The 16,569-nt window shown below is 45.1% G+C and overlaps 1 long non-coding RNA gene across 1 annotated transcript in view; it reads left to right on the top strand.

The window, feature by feature from the left end:
• LOC143940814 (uncharacterized) overlaps positions 1 to 16,569 on the top strand; it is an 83,934-nt gene that overhangs the window by 29,547 nt on the left and 37,818 nt on the right. Inside the window, exon 3 of the long non-coding RNA XR_013263943.1 lies at positions 2,665 to 2,838. This is a non-coding gene — a long non-coding RNA (uncharacterized LOC143940814). The remainder of the gene's footprint in view (positions 1 to 2,664; positions 2,839 to 16,569) is intronic.

The raw sequence follows: 16,569 nt of genomic DNA, 5'->3' as shown, positions 1-16,569 counted from the left end.
CAGGACCCGAGACCATGTCTGGAGCGGGTGTGCTCATCTCCATCACTGGAAAGACCATGTTCAGGTAAGTAAAAGGGGGTCTCGGGGGGGGGGGGTTGCTGCATCACAGGAGGTTTTTCATCTTAATGCAAATTTGTGGCAAGTTATCCTTGCTGTCTGGGGATGCCCCATCCTCTTCTTCAGTAAATGACGCCAAGAAACTATACCTGGAAATTGAATGAATCGCATATCCGGGATCCCGGGGTTATTAAAAGGATAAAATGCGAGCTAGAGGAATTATTTTCCATTAATGATACATCAGAGGTCTCTGCACCCACCTTGTGGGAATCCCACAAGTCCTATATAAAGGGGCATACTGATGAAAATAGGAACGCAGAAGAAGAAAGAAAGGAGAGACTAAATCTCCTCTTAAAATCCTCTTAAGATAAATCCATGAAATGGAACAGCAGTTCCAACTTAAAGGTATTCCAGAGAGGCAGGAACTAATTAGGAAAAGGGAGGAGTTGGCTTCTTTTATGGAAGAAGAAACAAAATGTGCATTTCATCAGTTATGAAGGAGAAATATCAGTGGGGAAACAAACCGGGGTAGTTGCTAGCTAAAGTCCTGTGGGAAAAGAAAACTGCATCCTTTAAAAATAAGAGATGAGAAAGGTGAAATGGTGCATTCATCTTCGGAAATGGCCAAGGTCTTTTTATACATATTATAGTAAGTTATATAATGTGAGTCAGTCAGAAGACCTTATAGGGAGACAAAAGAAAGACCTTGAAATACAACAGTACCTTCAGGGCCTCTGTTAAATGTTGATGTAACAAGATTTGCAAAGATACTGGCTGATAGGTTAAAACTTTTAATGCCTAAATGGATTCGTAATGATTGGGTGGGATTTGTAGCAGGGTGAGAGGGGACAGATAATTGCCTTAAGACATTATTCTTGATCCATGAAGTTAAACGGAGAGGGGACCCAGTTCTACTCCTGTCAATGGACGCTGAGAAAGCTTTTGACAGGGTAGACTGGGGATTTATGTTTGCAACCTTAAGACACCTAGGAATAGGGAACAGGATGATGCAGTGGATTAGGACATTATACCATCACCCGACAGTGAAAATTAGGATAAATGGAAACCTATCTTTCCCCCATGGAACTCTTTAATGGAACTAGGCAAGGGTGTCCCCTCTCACCAGTACTGTTCGTAATTGCTCTGGAGCCCCTGCTAATGACAATTCGGGAGAGTGTGGACATCAAGGCTGTCAGAATTGGGGAATAGGAAAACAATGTGGCTGTGTATGCAGATTACATTCTTTTATATTTATAACCCCAGGCTGACACTACCAAACCTACTGAAGGAAGTAAGGAGATATGGGTCACTATCACATTTTTAAATTAATACATCTAAATCAGAGATTCTAAACATTACTGCCGCTGATAGAGAAGTTGGCAATTTAGCCAATGTTTACCTTTGCGTGGCGCAAGGAAGAACTGGGGAACCTCGGAAATAAATTAACAACATTATTGAAGGTGCTGTATAAGGCTAATTACATTCCCTTACTTAATACAATTAAAGAAAACGTATACTCCCTCCAAATATAGACCCATTTCTTGGTTGGGTAGAATAAATGCATTTAAAATGAGTATCATGCCTAAAGTGCTATATCAATGTCAAATTCTCCCAAATACCCTTCGGCAGAAATATTTTAAATATTTGAAGTATTTATGGGCACATAGACATCCCAGAATCTCATATGTGCTGCGTTGGCCAAGGAGAAGAAAGCAGACGGGCTGGCATTACCAGATCTTAAAAAATATTATTAGGTGGTCACTATTTCACGATTAATAGATTGGATTCACAATAAGAAAAATAAAAGCTGGGTTGAGATAGTTTGCACAAAGTAAAGTAGATTTAGCCGCTTGCCGACCAGCTGCCATCATTATACAGATCGGCATGATCCAGCGAGTCATCGTAGCTTTACGTTGGCTCCTATAAGCAGGATAGCAGGTGCGCCCGCTGCACTGTGGGGGTGCCGATGCTCATGGTCAACAGTCGTGATGACCACCGCCAACGAGCGGTCGCAGGCACAAGAGGCAGAACAGGGACATGCGTGTGTAAACACAAAAATCCCTGTTCTGTGAGGAGAGACAAATCGTGAGTTCCTAATCGCTAGGAAACAAGATCTGTCATTTCCTTTAGGTCAGCCCCCCCCACAGTTAGAAACACACATGGAGAACACAGTTAACCCCTTGATCGCCCCTAGTGTTAACCCCTTCCCTGCCAGTGACATTTCTACAGTAATCAGTGCATCTTTATAGCACTGATCGCTGTATAAATGCCAATGGTCCCAAAAATGTGTCAAAAGTGACTGATGCGTCCGCCATAAGGTCGCAGTCACGATAAAAATCGCAGATCGCCGCCATTACTAGTAAAAAAAAATAATAACAAAAAGGCTATAAATATATTTCCTATTTTGTAGACGCTATAACTTTTGCACAAACCAATCAATATATGCTTATTGTATTTTTTTTACCAAAAATATGTAGAAGAATACTAAACTGAGAAAAAACTTGCTTTTTAAAAAAAAAAAAAAAAAATGGGGATAATTATTATAGCAAAAAGTACAAAATATTGTGTTTTTTTCAAAATTGACGCTCTTTATTTTTTTGTTTATAGCGCAAAAAATGAAAACCAAAGAAAGCTCAATTTTTGGGAAAAAAAAGGACATCAATTTTGTTTGGGTGCCATGTCACACAACCGCGCAATTGTCAGTTAAAGCAACGCAGTGCCGAATCGCAAAAAATGGCCTGGTTATTCAGCAGCCAAATCTTCCAGGGCTGAAGTGGTTAGGTAAGATGGTTTGTGATAGGGAAACCCCAGAACCCAAGGGGTTTCAATAACATATTGACTGCTGAAGCTATATAAAAAATGTATTTGATATATGTGCCTATAGTTTTAGCTATAAGCGTAGAGAGCAAGCATAATGTCACAGTACATGTTCATTTCAAAAAGAATTGCTCTGAAATGGCTGAGAACCATGTGATACAATTTATACATTCTGAAGGAGGTGGCACCTTGGCACCTGGACTCCTTTGAAGTCTTTGGTGACATTTATTGATATTCACCATGGTCATTTCACATATACACGTCACTTTCAGCGTTCTGGGAAAAGCCAAAGATAGATGTCTTCACACCTGGAGGTGTAAATGGCACTTGAACACAACCAAGACAGCTGTTACATCATAGGACTTCTAAATGTTTGATAAATAAAATGGCTATTCCATTTACCCTATGAGTTTGGATCCCACGATCATATCGAGATTTAGAAAACAGCACAAACCCACTGACAGAGAATGTTTTTAGAATATGGGATATCCTATGCAGGCGTTGAAGGAATATTTTAGCTTAATGTTGTCTTAGCTTATTGGCTGCCATCTTGGATATTGTAACCTATAATATGAGTATCCAGTTTAAGGTAAATATTCACATAGAGTCTGTTAGGAGTTCAATTAAGAGTTAAGTTAAGTTCCTCTTATTGAGAACAGAGAACAATCTATTTTTTTTTCTAGTGGCCTTTCTGTGGCCAGTTTCTATATGAATTTGGGGGTGTATATTGTTTTCTGCACGTACTCAGTAATTTTCCACTGCTTGTTTTAACGAATGTCTGTATTTTATCATATATTAATGTAAGGAGGGTTGGGCTTTCTTTGGGAGGTCATTTTGCCCTTATGAGCTGAAGTCCAGAAATAATTGTCAGACCACTTTGAGAACTGTATGGTGTGTGTGTGTGTGTGTGTGTGTGTGTGTGTGTGTGTGTGTGTGTATACTCTAGGCAGATACCTTAACTGAGGGTCCACTCACCCCTAGACCACTCTACACCCCAACAGGCATTATCACTGGGAGCACAATTCACCTTTAATTTCATTAACCACTTCAGCTCCGGAAGATTTGGCTGCTCAATGACCAGGCCATTTTTTTGCAATACGCAACTGCGTCGCTTTAACTGACAATTGCGCAGTTGTGCCATGCTGTACCCAAACAAAATTGATGTCCTTTTTTTCCGACAAATAGCGCTTTCTTTTAGTGGTATTTGATTGCCTCTGCGATTTTTATTTTTTTGTGCTATAAACAAAAGAAGAGTGACAATTTTGAAAAAAACACAATGGGGGTTATTTACAAAAGGCAAATCCACTTTGCACTGCAAGTGCACTTGGAAGTGCAGTCGCTCTCAATCTAAGGGGTAGATCTGAAATGAGTGGAAGCTCTGCTGATTTTATCATCCAATCATGTGCAAGCTAAAATGCTGGTTTTTATTTTCCTTGCATGTCCCCCTCAGATCTACAGCAACTTTACTTCCAAGTGCACTTGCAGTGCAAAGTGGATTTTACTTTAGTAAATAACCCCCAATTATCTTTTTTGCTATAATAAATATCCCACATCTTTTATCAAATTATTTTTTTTTGCCTCAGTTTAGGCCGATATGTATTCTTCTACATATTTTTTGTCAAAAAAAAAAATCACAATAAGCATACATTGATTATTTTATGCAAACATTATAGAATCTAGAAAATAGGGGATAGATTTATGGCATTTAAATTTTTTTACTAGTAATGGCGGCGGTCTTCTTTTTTTATCGGGACTGCGATATTGCGATGGACAAATTGGACACTTTTGACACAGTTTTGTGACCATTGATAATTATACAGCGATCAGTGCTATAAAGATGCACTGATTACTGTATAAATGTCAATGGCAGGGAAAGAGTTAACACTAGGGGGCGATCAAGGGGTTAACTGTGTTCCCTAGGTGTGTTCTAACTGTAGGAAGGATGGGATTGTCTAGGAGGAGAGAGAGAGTGGTGTTCATACTTAATATGAATACACATTCTTTCTCTACTCCCCTGAAACAACTGGGATTTGTGTGTTTACACACACAGATCCCCGTTCTCGCTCTGTCACCAGCAAACATGGGTGCCTGGTGGTCATCATGCCCACCAGGCTCTCGCATCCGATTCGGTCGCACGTGCCCCTAGTGGCCAAAAAGCGAAGCGACATAAGGTAACATTGTTTTGCCCAGCTGTGCCATTCTACCACAGTAAAACTGCAGTGGCTAGTCGGCAAGCAGTTAATAGACACAAACTATTTCACACATGGGAAAGAGGATTATTTATACTTTTGTTAGATGGGCAAAAAAGGAGATAATACAGGTACAAGATGTGATGACAGGGGATAGGATTCATAATTTTTTTTAATTAAAGCAAAAATGGGGTAGTATGATAAATGGAGATATGCACAAATACAACACTTCACACAAATGTTACCACAGCCACTAGGTGGAAAATATAGATTTAAAGCGAAGTTCCACCCAAAAATGGAACTTCCGCTTTAAGGGAGGTGACATGCCACATTTGGCATGTCATTTTTTTTGGGAGCGGGGGGGTCCCAGCTCCCACTTCCTCCCGGCGCACCGTGTCACCAGAAGGAAGATCACCTCTCCCTCTCGACACATCACAGGTCCCAATATAATTGCCTGGCCAGTCATGGTGTGCGGCACGGCTCGCGCATGCAGGGTCGTGCCCGGCTGTGAAGCCACAGCCTGGCACCTACAGTTACAATACTGGTGTCGCAGAGAGGAGAGGGAGACGAGCGGGGCTTCGTTCCCCCGCATTGCTGGACCCTGGGACAGGTAAGTGTCCAAATATTAGAAGTCAGCAGCTGCAGTATTTGTAGCTGCTGACTTTTAATTAAATTTTTTTTTTTTAAGCAGAACTACGCTTTAAGCCTATAGAAAAACTGTTCAGCTCCCCGTCTAGTGTCCAGCACAGCACTTTAAAAATATATAAGATACTAGTGCAAGAAACAGAACCTGAGTTCCCGGCCTATCTGGGGAAATGGGAGCAAGAACTGGGGGTAAGATTAAATGAGCACCAGAAGAGGAGAATATTAAAACTATCATGTTTTTCCTCAAGGAACACAAAGACAACAGAAATGAGCTTTAAACTCTTGGCTAGATGGTATGTGATCCTGCTGAGGGCGCAAAGCTTTGGGGAGGACATATACCCTACAGTGGTGGCCCGTGCATAGAGGGCGCATGGGCGCCACCTCACCTATCCATGTGTCGCCTGATCTACATAGAGCGCCGGACCATGGATTCCAATGCGGGGTGGGGTTTTTTTTTTAAACACCTGATTAGAGACAGAGACTCCAATAGGCTTCAAAAACAGGTGGACTCAGAGCGCAGGGCACTGTGCCCCGATCCCTCCCTGTTGTGTGACGATATTGAATTAATTTCACTGCTGCCCGCCCTCCAGGAGAGGAGGAGAGGACACCACAGCCTTGCTACAAGAGCAGGTAAGTGCCGGACCCCAGCGCGGGGGGGGGGGGGGGCGGGGGTACACAGCCCTGCACTATATGAGCGGGTAAGTGCCAGACCGCCGGCAGAGGAGTGCTGGCGGGAGGGTGCTGTCAACCAAAAGGGGAACCCACCAGCCATCACTGATCCCCTCTATGTTGGAGGGAGTGCAGTTCGTCGGAGACCTTTGCACACGTATGGTGGGAATGTACTAAGATGCAGGCCTTCTGGAGGGAGATCATTGAGGTTATTCAAGAAATAACAAGGGAGTAGGGATGAGCTTCGTGTTCGAGTCGAACATACGTTCGACTCGAACATTGGCTGTTCGTCCGTTTGGCAAAGTCCGAACATTTTGGTCCGTTCGCGCCAAATTCGTGTGGCGCTCACGGCCCACAATGCACTGCGATGGCGCAGTGCATTGCTGGCTCATGATTGGCCAAGCATGCACTGTGACCCCGCATGCTTGGCCAATCGCAGCGCCAGCAGCGAGGAGAGCCATGATTGGCCACAGGCAGGATGCCTGTGGCCAATCATAGCTCAGGCTGTGTAGTGCACGCCCCACACTATATAAGGCCGCCAGCGCGGCGGCCTTGTGTAGTGTGTTGGCGTCTGAAGCAGTGGGTGTTCTGTGTACCTTCAACACAGTACACACCAATCGTTTTCGGCCGATTTTCGATCTTGCTGTTGCGTAGTGGTTGTTGTCTGTGTGCCCTGACCGCAGTATACACTGCTATATTCACCTCACCTATATAGCTAGTAATCTATCTTTTATAATAGAGCTTGCAGTCAGTAGTGTTAGGAGCTTGTGCGTGCTGTCTGCGTGCTCTGTACCCAGTACATACCGCTATATCCACCTACATAGCTGTTCTCTATTTGAGCCCACTTGCCATCTGCAGGAGTTATTGGAAGTTGTGTGTGCCTCTAGCACAGCACAGTATACATCTGTATATATCCCTTTATCTCTGGTGTTCTATAATAAAGGCATCTGCAGGAGTTAGTGGGTGTTCTGTGTACCTTCAACACAGTACACACCGATCGTTTTCGGACGATTTTCGATCTTGCTGTTGTGTAGTGGTTGTTGTCTGCGTGCCCTGACCGCAGTATACACCGCTATATTCACCTCACCTATATAGCTAGTGATCTATCTTTTATAATAGAGCTTGCAGTCAGTAGTGTTAGGAGCTTGTGCGTGCTGTCTGCGTGCTCTGTACCCAGTACATACCGCTATATCCACCTACATAGCTCTTCTCTATTTGAGACCACTTGCCATCTGCAGGAGTTATTGGAAGTTGTGTGTGCCTCCAGCACAGCACAGTATACATCTGTATATACCCCTTTATCTCTGGTGTTCTATAATAAAGGCATCTGCAGGAGTTAGTGGGTGTTGTGTGCCTCTAGCACAATATACACTACCCAACTGCTTTTTTACCCAACTCCCTTCAGGCCATTACCATGTCTGGAAGGCCAGCAAGGAGAGGCAGACCGGCGCGAGCCGATAAAAGAGGGCAAGCAGGCTCTGTGTCTAGAGACAACAGTGCTGGTCGTGGACGCGGTGCATTGTCATCAGCACGTGGCCATGGGACACGCTTGTCCTTCTTTTCGGCAGCTGGACATGTTGAGCCGCAACATGCCAACGACTTGGTAGAGTGGATGACCAAGCCCTCTTCATCCTCCTCATCCTCTCTCACCCAGTCTCAGGGTACTAGCAAAGCAGCTGCCAACGCATCGTCTTCCCTCCTCTCAATGTCATCATCAGTGACTCCTTCCCTAGACCCACCACGTCCTCCTGAGGAGTCTCCTGAACTCTTTGAACACAGTGTTAGGTACATGCTCCAGGAGGATGCCCAGTGTTTTGTGGGCTCTGATGATGACACTCAGCTAGAGGAAGGCAGTAGCGTGAGCGCAGAGAGAGGGGATGCTCAAGAAGGACAGCAATCTGGCAGTCATGTTCCACAAGCTGCAGCATACTGCCAGGTTTGCTACAGCGATGAAGAGGGAGGGGATGATGAGGGCACTGACTCCACGTGGGTGCCTGGAAGGAGAGAGGAGGAGGAGGAGGAGGCACATGTCCAACGAGGCAGGATGCCCTCCGGGGGCCAGCTTAGGGGCAGCACACCGACTGAATCACACCGCAGAGCTCCGCCTGTGCAGGGCGCTGCCTCTGCGCGTTATTCTAAAAGTTCTTTGGTGTGGGCCTTTTTTGAGACGAGTGCATCAGATCGCACCGCTGCTATTTGCAACATATGTCTCAAGCGTATCTCGCGTGGCCAAAACATCAGCCGCTTGGGCACCACATGCTTGACCAGACATATGTTGACCTGCCATGCAGCTCGTTGGCAAGCGTACCTCAAAGACCCACACCAAAGAACAAAGCGGACCTCTCCTTGCTCCTCATCAGCTGGCTTCTCCAACCCCACTAGACCTTCAGTCCTCTCTGAAACCTGCTCTGAGAGGAATGAAGGTGTAGAATTAGGTGTGTCACAGCCAAGTGCTTCCGGGAACTCTGCTAGCGGTACATCCACGTCCGATTATAGCAGGCAAATGTCCCTGCCCCAGCTGCTGGACCGGCGAAAGAAGTTCACTCCCAGCCATCCACATGCCCAGCGGTTGAATGCTAGCTTGGCTAAATTGCTAGCACTTCAACTGCTGCCTTTTTAGTTGGTAGACTCGGCCCCCTTCCGTGAGTTTGTACAATGTGCGGTTCCTCAGTGGCAGGTCCCCAAACGCCACTTTTTCTCACGGAAGGCGATTCCGGCTCTCTACCGGCATGTGGAAGGCAATGTCCTTGCCTCGCTGGACAGGGCGGTCAGCGGTAAGGTGCATATTACCGCTGACTCATGGTCCAGCAGGCATGGATAGGGACGTTACCTGTCTTTCACGGCCCATTGGGTCACTCTTCTGGCAGCTGGGAAGGATGCAGGACAAGGTGCAGTAGTGTTGGAGGTTGTTCCGCCACCAAGCCTCCAAAATGCTACTATTGGTTGTGACACACCTCTCTCCTCCACCCCCTCCTCTTCTTCTTCCTCCATGGCCTCTTCCAGTGCTCTGTCCTCAGAACCAGCGGTGCTTCGTAGGCGTTCCAGGGGCTACGCAAGTATGCAGGCAAAACGATGCAATGCCGTGCTTGCGCTGGTTTGTTTGGGGGACAGGAGCCAAACTGGGGCGAATGTTTTGTCAGCTCTGCAGGGGCAGGCTGAGAGGTGGTTGATGCCACGCCAGCTTAAGCCAGGAATGGTGGTTTGTGACAATGGCACCAACCTCCTCTCCGCCCTCCGACAGGGACAACTGACCCATGTGCCCTGTGTAGCTCACGTCCTTAACCTGGTGGTGCAGCGGTTCTTGGGCAGGTACCCCGGCTTACAGGATGTCCTGAAGCAGGCCAGGAAAGTCTGTGTGCATTTCCGCCGATCATTTAATGCCTGTGCTCGGCTGGCTGTGCTCCAAAAGGAGTTGAACCTGCCCAAGAACCGCCTTATATGTGACATGCCCACCAGATGGAACTCAACGTTGGCCATGCTGCAGCGGCTGCACACGCAGCAGAGGGCCATCAATGAGTACCTGTGCGACTACGGCACCAGGACAGGGTCAGGGGAGCTCTGCTTTTTCTCACCACGCCAGTGGGGCATGATCAGGGATGCATGCACTGTCCTGTCACCGTTTGAGGAGGCCACAAGGATGGTGAGCAGTGACAGTGCATGCATCAGTGACACTGTACCTCTTGTCCACCTCTTGGAGCATACGCTGCGTGGAATAATGGACAGGGCACTTGAGGCAGAACAGAGGCAGGAAGAGGAGGACTTGCTTGCCTCTCAAGGCCCCCTTTATCCAGACAGTGTTCCTGCTGTGCCACCCATCACACAGGAAGAGGATGAGGAGGAGGAAGAGGAGGAGGAGGATGATTGTGTCAGCATGGAGGTGGAGGCTGGCACTCAGCATCAGCAGCAGCAGTCTTGTAGGGATGATTTACAGTCCCAAGAAACACGTGGACTTGTACGTGGCTGGGAGGAGGTAGCTGCGGATCATGTTGTCCTTAGTGACCCAGAGGACTCCGGACCGAATGCCTCAGCTAACCTACCCTGCATGGCCTCCCTGATCCTGCAAAGCCTGCGGAAGGATCCTCGTATTCTTCGGATCAAGGAGAGGGACCATTACTGGCTGGCCACTCTCCTTGATCCACGGTACAAGGGTAAGGTTGCCGACCTTATCTTGCCATCGCAGAGGGAGCAGAGGATGAGACATCTCCGGGAGGCCTTGCAGAAAGGTCTGTGCAACGCGTTCCCAGAGACTGGGAGGTTACAAACTCCTGGTCCTGGACAACGTGTTGCTGAGGCATCGGTCAGAAGGAGCGGTGGAGAAGGTGGCCGTCTGACTGATGCTTTCAGACAATTTTTTAGTCCGCAGCCCCAAGGTATGATCGGTTCCAGCACCCATCGCCAGCGTCTGATTTACATGGTGCAGGAATACCTAGGGGCAAGGTCAGACTTGGACACCTTTCCCACCAAAAATCCTCTGGCTTACTGGGTCTTGAGGATGGATCACTGGCCAGAGCTTGCACAGTATGCAATTGAGCTACTGGCCTGTCCTGCATCCAGCGTTCTTTCGGAACGCACCTTTAGTGCTGCTGGTGGCTTTGTTACCGATCACAGGGTGCGCCTGTCCACCGAATCAGTTGATCGACTGACCTTCATCAAGATGAATCAGTCTTGGATCACCCACAGCTACCAAGCCCCTGAAGCTGATGTAACAGAATAATTTTTTTTGAAATATCACATCCCTTCAAGACTGCCTATGCTGATGCTGAGTGACTGTCCTGTTATGTTGATTGTCTATCCTCTTCCTCCTCCGCTGATATGTTGGAAGAACATTTCTGGTTCTGGGTGATGCCATCAGCCCAATTTTTCTGCCCCTGTTTAACAGGGCTGTTTAAGTACAATTTTTGATGCAATGCTTTGCAGCAGGGCTAATTCCTGCAATAAAACAAGAGTATATGGCAGAGGTTGCAGTGTGGTGGCACCAGTGCCTAAGGCCCAATTTTTCTGCCCCTGTTTAACAGGGGCGTTTAAGTACAATTTTTGATGCAATGCTTTGCAGCAGGGCTAATTCCTGCAATAAAACTAGAGTATATGGGAGAGGTTGCAGTGTGGTGGCACCAGCACCAGTGCCTAAGGCCAAATTTTTCTGCCCCTGTTTAACAGGGACATGTAATTACAATTCTTGATATAATATTTCACAGGAGGGCCCCTTCCTGTGCCCACCCAGAGTAACGTTGAGGACTTATAGTGTTGTGGCACCAGCACCACAACCACCAAAGGTCAATTTTTCTACCACTGTTCAACAATGGCATGTAATTACAATTCTTGATATAATCGTTCACAGCAGGGCGCTCCAGCGCCCACCAAGAGTCACTTTGAGGGCTTACAATGTTGTGGCAAAACCAACACCTTGTTCCGCCATTTCTGCAGAGCATATAGGGCAGGCCCCTACTTTCAAACATCCAACTTACAAACATCTCCTACTTGCAAATGGAAGGAGACAACAGCAAGTGAGATGAAAAAAGATGGACGACAAAACAAATTATACAGGGGTGATAACCCTTCCCTATGTTTTCCAAAAAGCTTAAAAATAGTTTTTTTGACTGGAGCTACACTTTAAAAATGTACCAGTTGAAAATTACAAACAGATTCAACTTAACACAACAAACCTACACAGTCCCTGTCTTGTTTGCACCGCCTGTATACTGCTGTTCTGAGTATATAGGGCCTGGGGGCCACACGCATTTCCTTTTTTTAATATGGGTACAGGGTTCCCCTTAATATGCGTACAAGACCCAAATAGGCTGTTAATGGGCAGGGAGGGCTACCCATGCCATTTTTCTCAATGATTTTCAACCATATTGCAGGAACCAGATATAACATTAAAACCGCAAGCAGTTTTAAATGGTGTTATTTCCGTTTAATGTCATTTTGTGCAGGGACTGTTCTAAACACGGGAAACACGTGGCACTTCACAGGCATACTACAGACACCCCCCAGGCACCATATTTAAAGGAATATTTAACTTTTTTTTTCACTTTAATCGTCATTAAAATCAGTGCTCCCGCCAAAACGGCCATTTTTAAAAAAATTTTAGGCATTGACCCATGTCCCCTGGGGCAGGAGCCAGGTCCCCAAACCCTTTTTAGGACAGTATCTTGCATATTAGCCATTAAAATTAGCACTTTTAATTTCGAACGTTCGAGTCCCATAGACTTCAATGGGGTTCTAACGTTCGTACGAATTTGGGGTCCGTTCGAAAGTTCTGGTGCGAACCGAACCGGGGGGTGTTCGGCTCATCCCTACAAGTGAGCACATACAGGCCGAACCCTGTGGATGTCTATTTCATAAAACTGATAAACCTATAGCACAATACAGGAGATCTTTGGTACCACACCTGGTAAACGCAGCTAAAGGCCTGATTCTGAGGTATTGGCCAACACTAAAAACCCCTAGAGCAAAGGAATTGATACTAAAAATTGCTTAGAGATGCTCCATCAAGGAGACAATACATGTAGAGAGCTATAACTATACCTGGGGATACCTGGGGAAAATGTCTGGATTTCAAGAAATTGGAGAAGTATATGCAAATATGTGATACAGATGAATGAGAACACATGGGAATGTTAATATCCTGAGTATGTAGAGAATTGACTAGTTGGGGAAGACTAAGCAGGGATAAGGAGGAAGCCTAGAAGGGAGAGGGGGTGGGAGTGAGTATTTTTTTGCTGGGGGGGGGGGGGGGCAGCTTAAGATTTAAGATGGTATTTTTACATAAGTTTGATAATGTTTGTAATGATGTATTTTTTGAAAACCAATAAAATTTTTGAATATAAAAAAAAGTTATCCTTGCTATCTAGGTGGACAAATTTCGATCCATGTATGGCTGTTTCCGTTAACGAGAAGTTGATCTATTAATTGACTTCTCACGAACAGGACTGCTGCAAAATGTCAGTTCGATCAGCACTGCAGCCCATGGGATGCAGCCTTGATCTGTGTATTCTAATTGTGGGGAGTCTCCCTGCTGTCAGAATACAATAACACAGCAGGGAAGATTTATTTATACATTCTACATTCAGTGTGGATGGGGGAATCAGTTTAGTTTTGTTTTTTTGTTCCATGTATGGACAGCTTAACACAGCATTCCTTTCAATCTCCTTTACCTCTCTTGAAAAAAAATAAACAACTCTCTTGCTGCAGAGACCAAACATGATCTCCTACTCAGCACTTAGATCTGTCAGTATACAAGATACAATGTTGCAAGCCTCCTCTCCCAGATGCTTTATTGTAACATTTGATTTACAACCCTCCAGTCCACTCTGAAAAGGTTTCTTAAAGTGGTTGTATACTCGATTTTTAAACTTTTACCTACAGGAAAGCCTATAATAAGGCTTACCTGTAGGTAAAAAAAATATCCCCCTCGGTATGCGCCGCTGACTGCAGCGGCGCATGCGCACAAGGGGATTCTCGGCCTGAAAATCCGGCAGTGGCCGGCGGCCGGAATGAAATCTCCCGCGCGCACGCGCGGGAGTGACGATATCGCGGCTCCGGCCACTCACAGCGCCGGAGCCGTGATACCCGGAAGAAACGCAGAGGTAGCATGTCAGCTCCCTCGGCGTGGATCGGGCCAGATGTCGGGGCCTCGTTCTAAGGTAAGTATTTCATAATGAGCTAGTATGCGGTGCATACTAGCTCATTATGCCTTTTGCTTTGCAGGTTTAAAAAAAAAAAAAATCTCCAACCCCCCCACCCAACCAAAAAAATACTGTAGCTGCTGACTTTTAATTTTCGCATTTGTGTGTATGCACCGTGGGACGGGAGTACTTTAAATTTTAGTTGAGGAACATCGCTAGTGACAGCATGGGGCATGTCAGGTCTTTTTTATGGAGAGATCTGTGGTCTACAGGCAGCAAGTGGTTAAAAAAGAAAAAAGAAACATATGTATGTATAAGGGGTCATGCACACAGGTTGTTTTTACATCTGCTGTTAGGGGTGTTTGATGTTTTTTTTCACTGCCTCTAAAAGCCCATCCATGTTAGCCTATGTGTCCATGCACACATAAACTGTCAGAGGCGTTTAGAGGCATAAGTGTTTAGGGGCAGTATAAAAAAAAGGACAGCTTCTGCTTCCAGGAGCAGTAAAAATGAGCTGTAACGCAATTGTGGATCACGCCCAGGGTACCCAGCAGGCAACAGTGGATTGATCAGGTTAACAAAATGCTGATACATGAGAAGCTGACATACAAACACAGAAACGCTCCCCAAACATTTTATAACCTCTGGCATGATTGGCTTGAGGTTCCAGGCCTAGCACCACACCTGTTGATCCAACATAGGCTGCTACAAGGTTGACCCAACCCTAAACATCACTATGGTCTGTAAATGATCTATTTGGAGTTTATGTAAACCATTGCTTGGGGAGTGGTGACGGTCACTACTATTGTGATGGCTCCATGAGCCCTTTTATCTCCGCATTCTATGACTCTCAGGGGTTTCTGACTCTTCCCCCCCCCCCCTCTTTTTTTTCCCTTTTTCTTTGTATCTATTTTTTTTTTTCTGCAAGGTTTTCCTGTTTGGATAACTATTTTCTTTTTTTGTGTGTGTTACTACTGCATCTGCTTTACATTTTCAAGATAAATGTACCCCTATGTTATATTATCACTATGGAGACTCTGTACGATATACGGGTTCAATGCTATGTAATTCAGTGCGCTGCACTTTCAGTATTACGGATGCCGTGTAATATTCTGTTTTCTAATAAAAACTTTTCTGATAAAAAAAAAAAAAAAACGAGCTGTGAAAATGAAAAATGCCAAAAAAACGTGGCTAAATGCGTCAAGCTGCGTTTGACATTTCTAGGCGTTTTCTGAATGTCCTTCAGAAGTAGGGGGGATCAGGCAGTGGCGCGATCCCAGCGGCGCATCACGGATTGGCAGGAGGGCTCTGTGATTGGCCCTCCTGATCACATGATGGCCATGTCTAATAACAGCCATCATGTGTAAACAAACAGCCAGTTGCTAGGCAATCGGCTCTCCTCTCCTCACACGGAAGTCATCGCTGAGGAGAGGAGAGCAGATCGCTGCAGCCTGCTGGTGATCAGTGAGTATGAGCTGTTTACAGTTTTTTACTCACTGATCACAAGTCTAGTATAAAACAGTGTAAACACAATGTCCCCACACATGTCCCCAAAACACACATGTCCCCAAATAACGAAAAAGGAAATGTTCCCAATAATAAAAACACCTGTCCCCCACATATGTCCCACTAAAATCACATGTCCCAATGATTATCTGCACACATATGTCTGTGATCACCTGCACACATCTGTACATGATCATTTGCGTACATCTGTCCGTGATCACACAAACCAATTGTTATACACTTAACGGAATTTTTTTTACCAAAGACATGTAGCAGAATACATTTTGGCTTAAATTTATGACAAAATTAGATTTTATTGGATTTCTTTTAAAATAGAAGAAAATATAGTTTTTTTCCCAAATTTACGCAATTTTTTCACTTATATCGCAAAAAATAAAAAACGGAGTCGTGAATAAATACCACCAAAAGAAAGCTCTATTTGTGCAAACAAAATGATTAAAATTTCATTTGGGTACAGTGTAGCATGACTGTGCAATTGTCATTGAAATTGCGAGAGCGATGAAAGCTGAAAATTGGGCTGGGAAGGAAAGGGGCGAAAGTGCCCAGTACTGTAGTGGTTAAAATGTCCTGTGTACATGAGCCCTTACAATGAGATTGTGCCCGCATGTCAGATGCTTCATGTTTAGGTTTAACAATATTCAAAGCAGTATATGAGGAAAAAAAACCTAAGATTGCTAATCTTCATATCAGCAAATAAATATTTACTAGCTACATGCAATAGATAACGTATGCTTCAGAATTGGGTGCAAAACAATGCTTTCAGATAGGACATGACAGGTTTTCTGATTTTAATAGCCAACATTTATTTATTATAAATATAGTGTTAGATAAATGAACAAGGTTAAGTCAGTACAAGATATACTGTAGGTGTGTAATCTCTGCTGATAACCAAACGTTTAGGGTGGACATGCATGGCTCAGTATCAGTAGCTTAGTATAAACTAAACTGATTCCTCCATTCGAGGTGGGGAATCTCCCCACTGCACTATGGTATTCTGACAGTGGGGAGACTCCCCTGCTGTCAGAATACGCAGACCA

Source organism: Lithobates pipiens, unplaced genomic scaffold (genome assembly GCF_037356315.1).
Source record: "Lithobates pipiens isolate NorthernLeopardFrog02 unplaced genomic scaffold, aLitPip1_a1.2 Scaffold_3, whole genome shotgun sequence".
Lineage (NCBI taxonomy): Eukaryota > Metazoa > Chordata > Amphibia > Anura > Ranidae > Lithobates > Lithobates pipiens.
The sequence above is the reverse complement of the archived record's forward strand: the minus strand, read 5'-3'. Positions and strand labels throughout refer to the sequence as shown.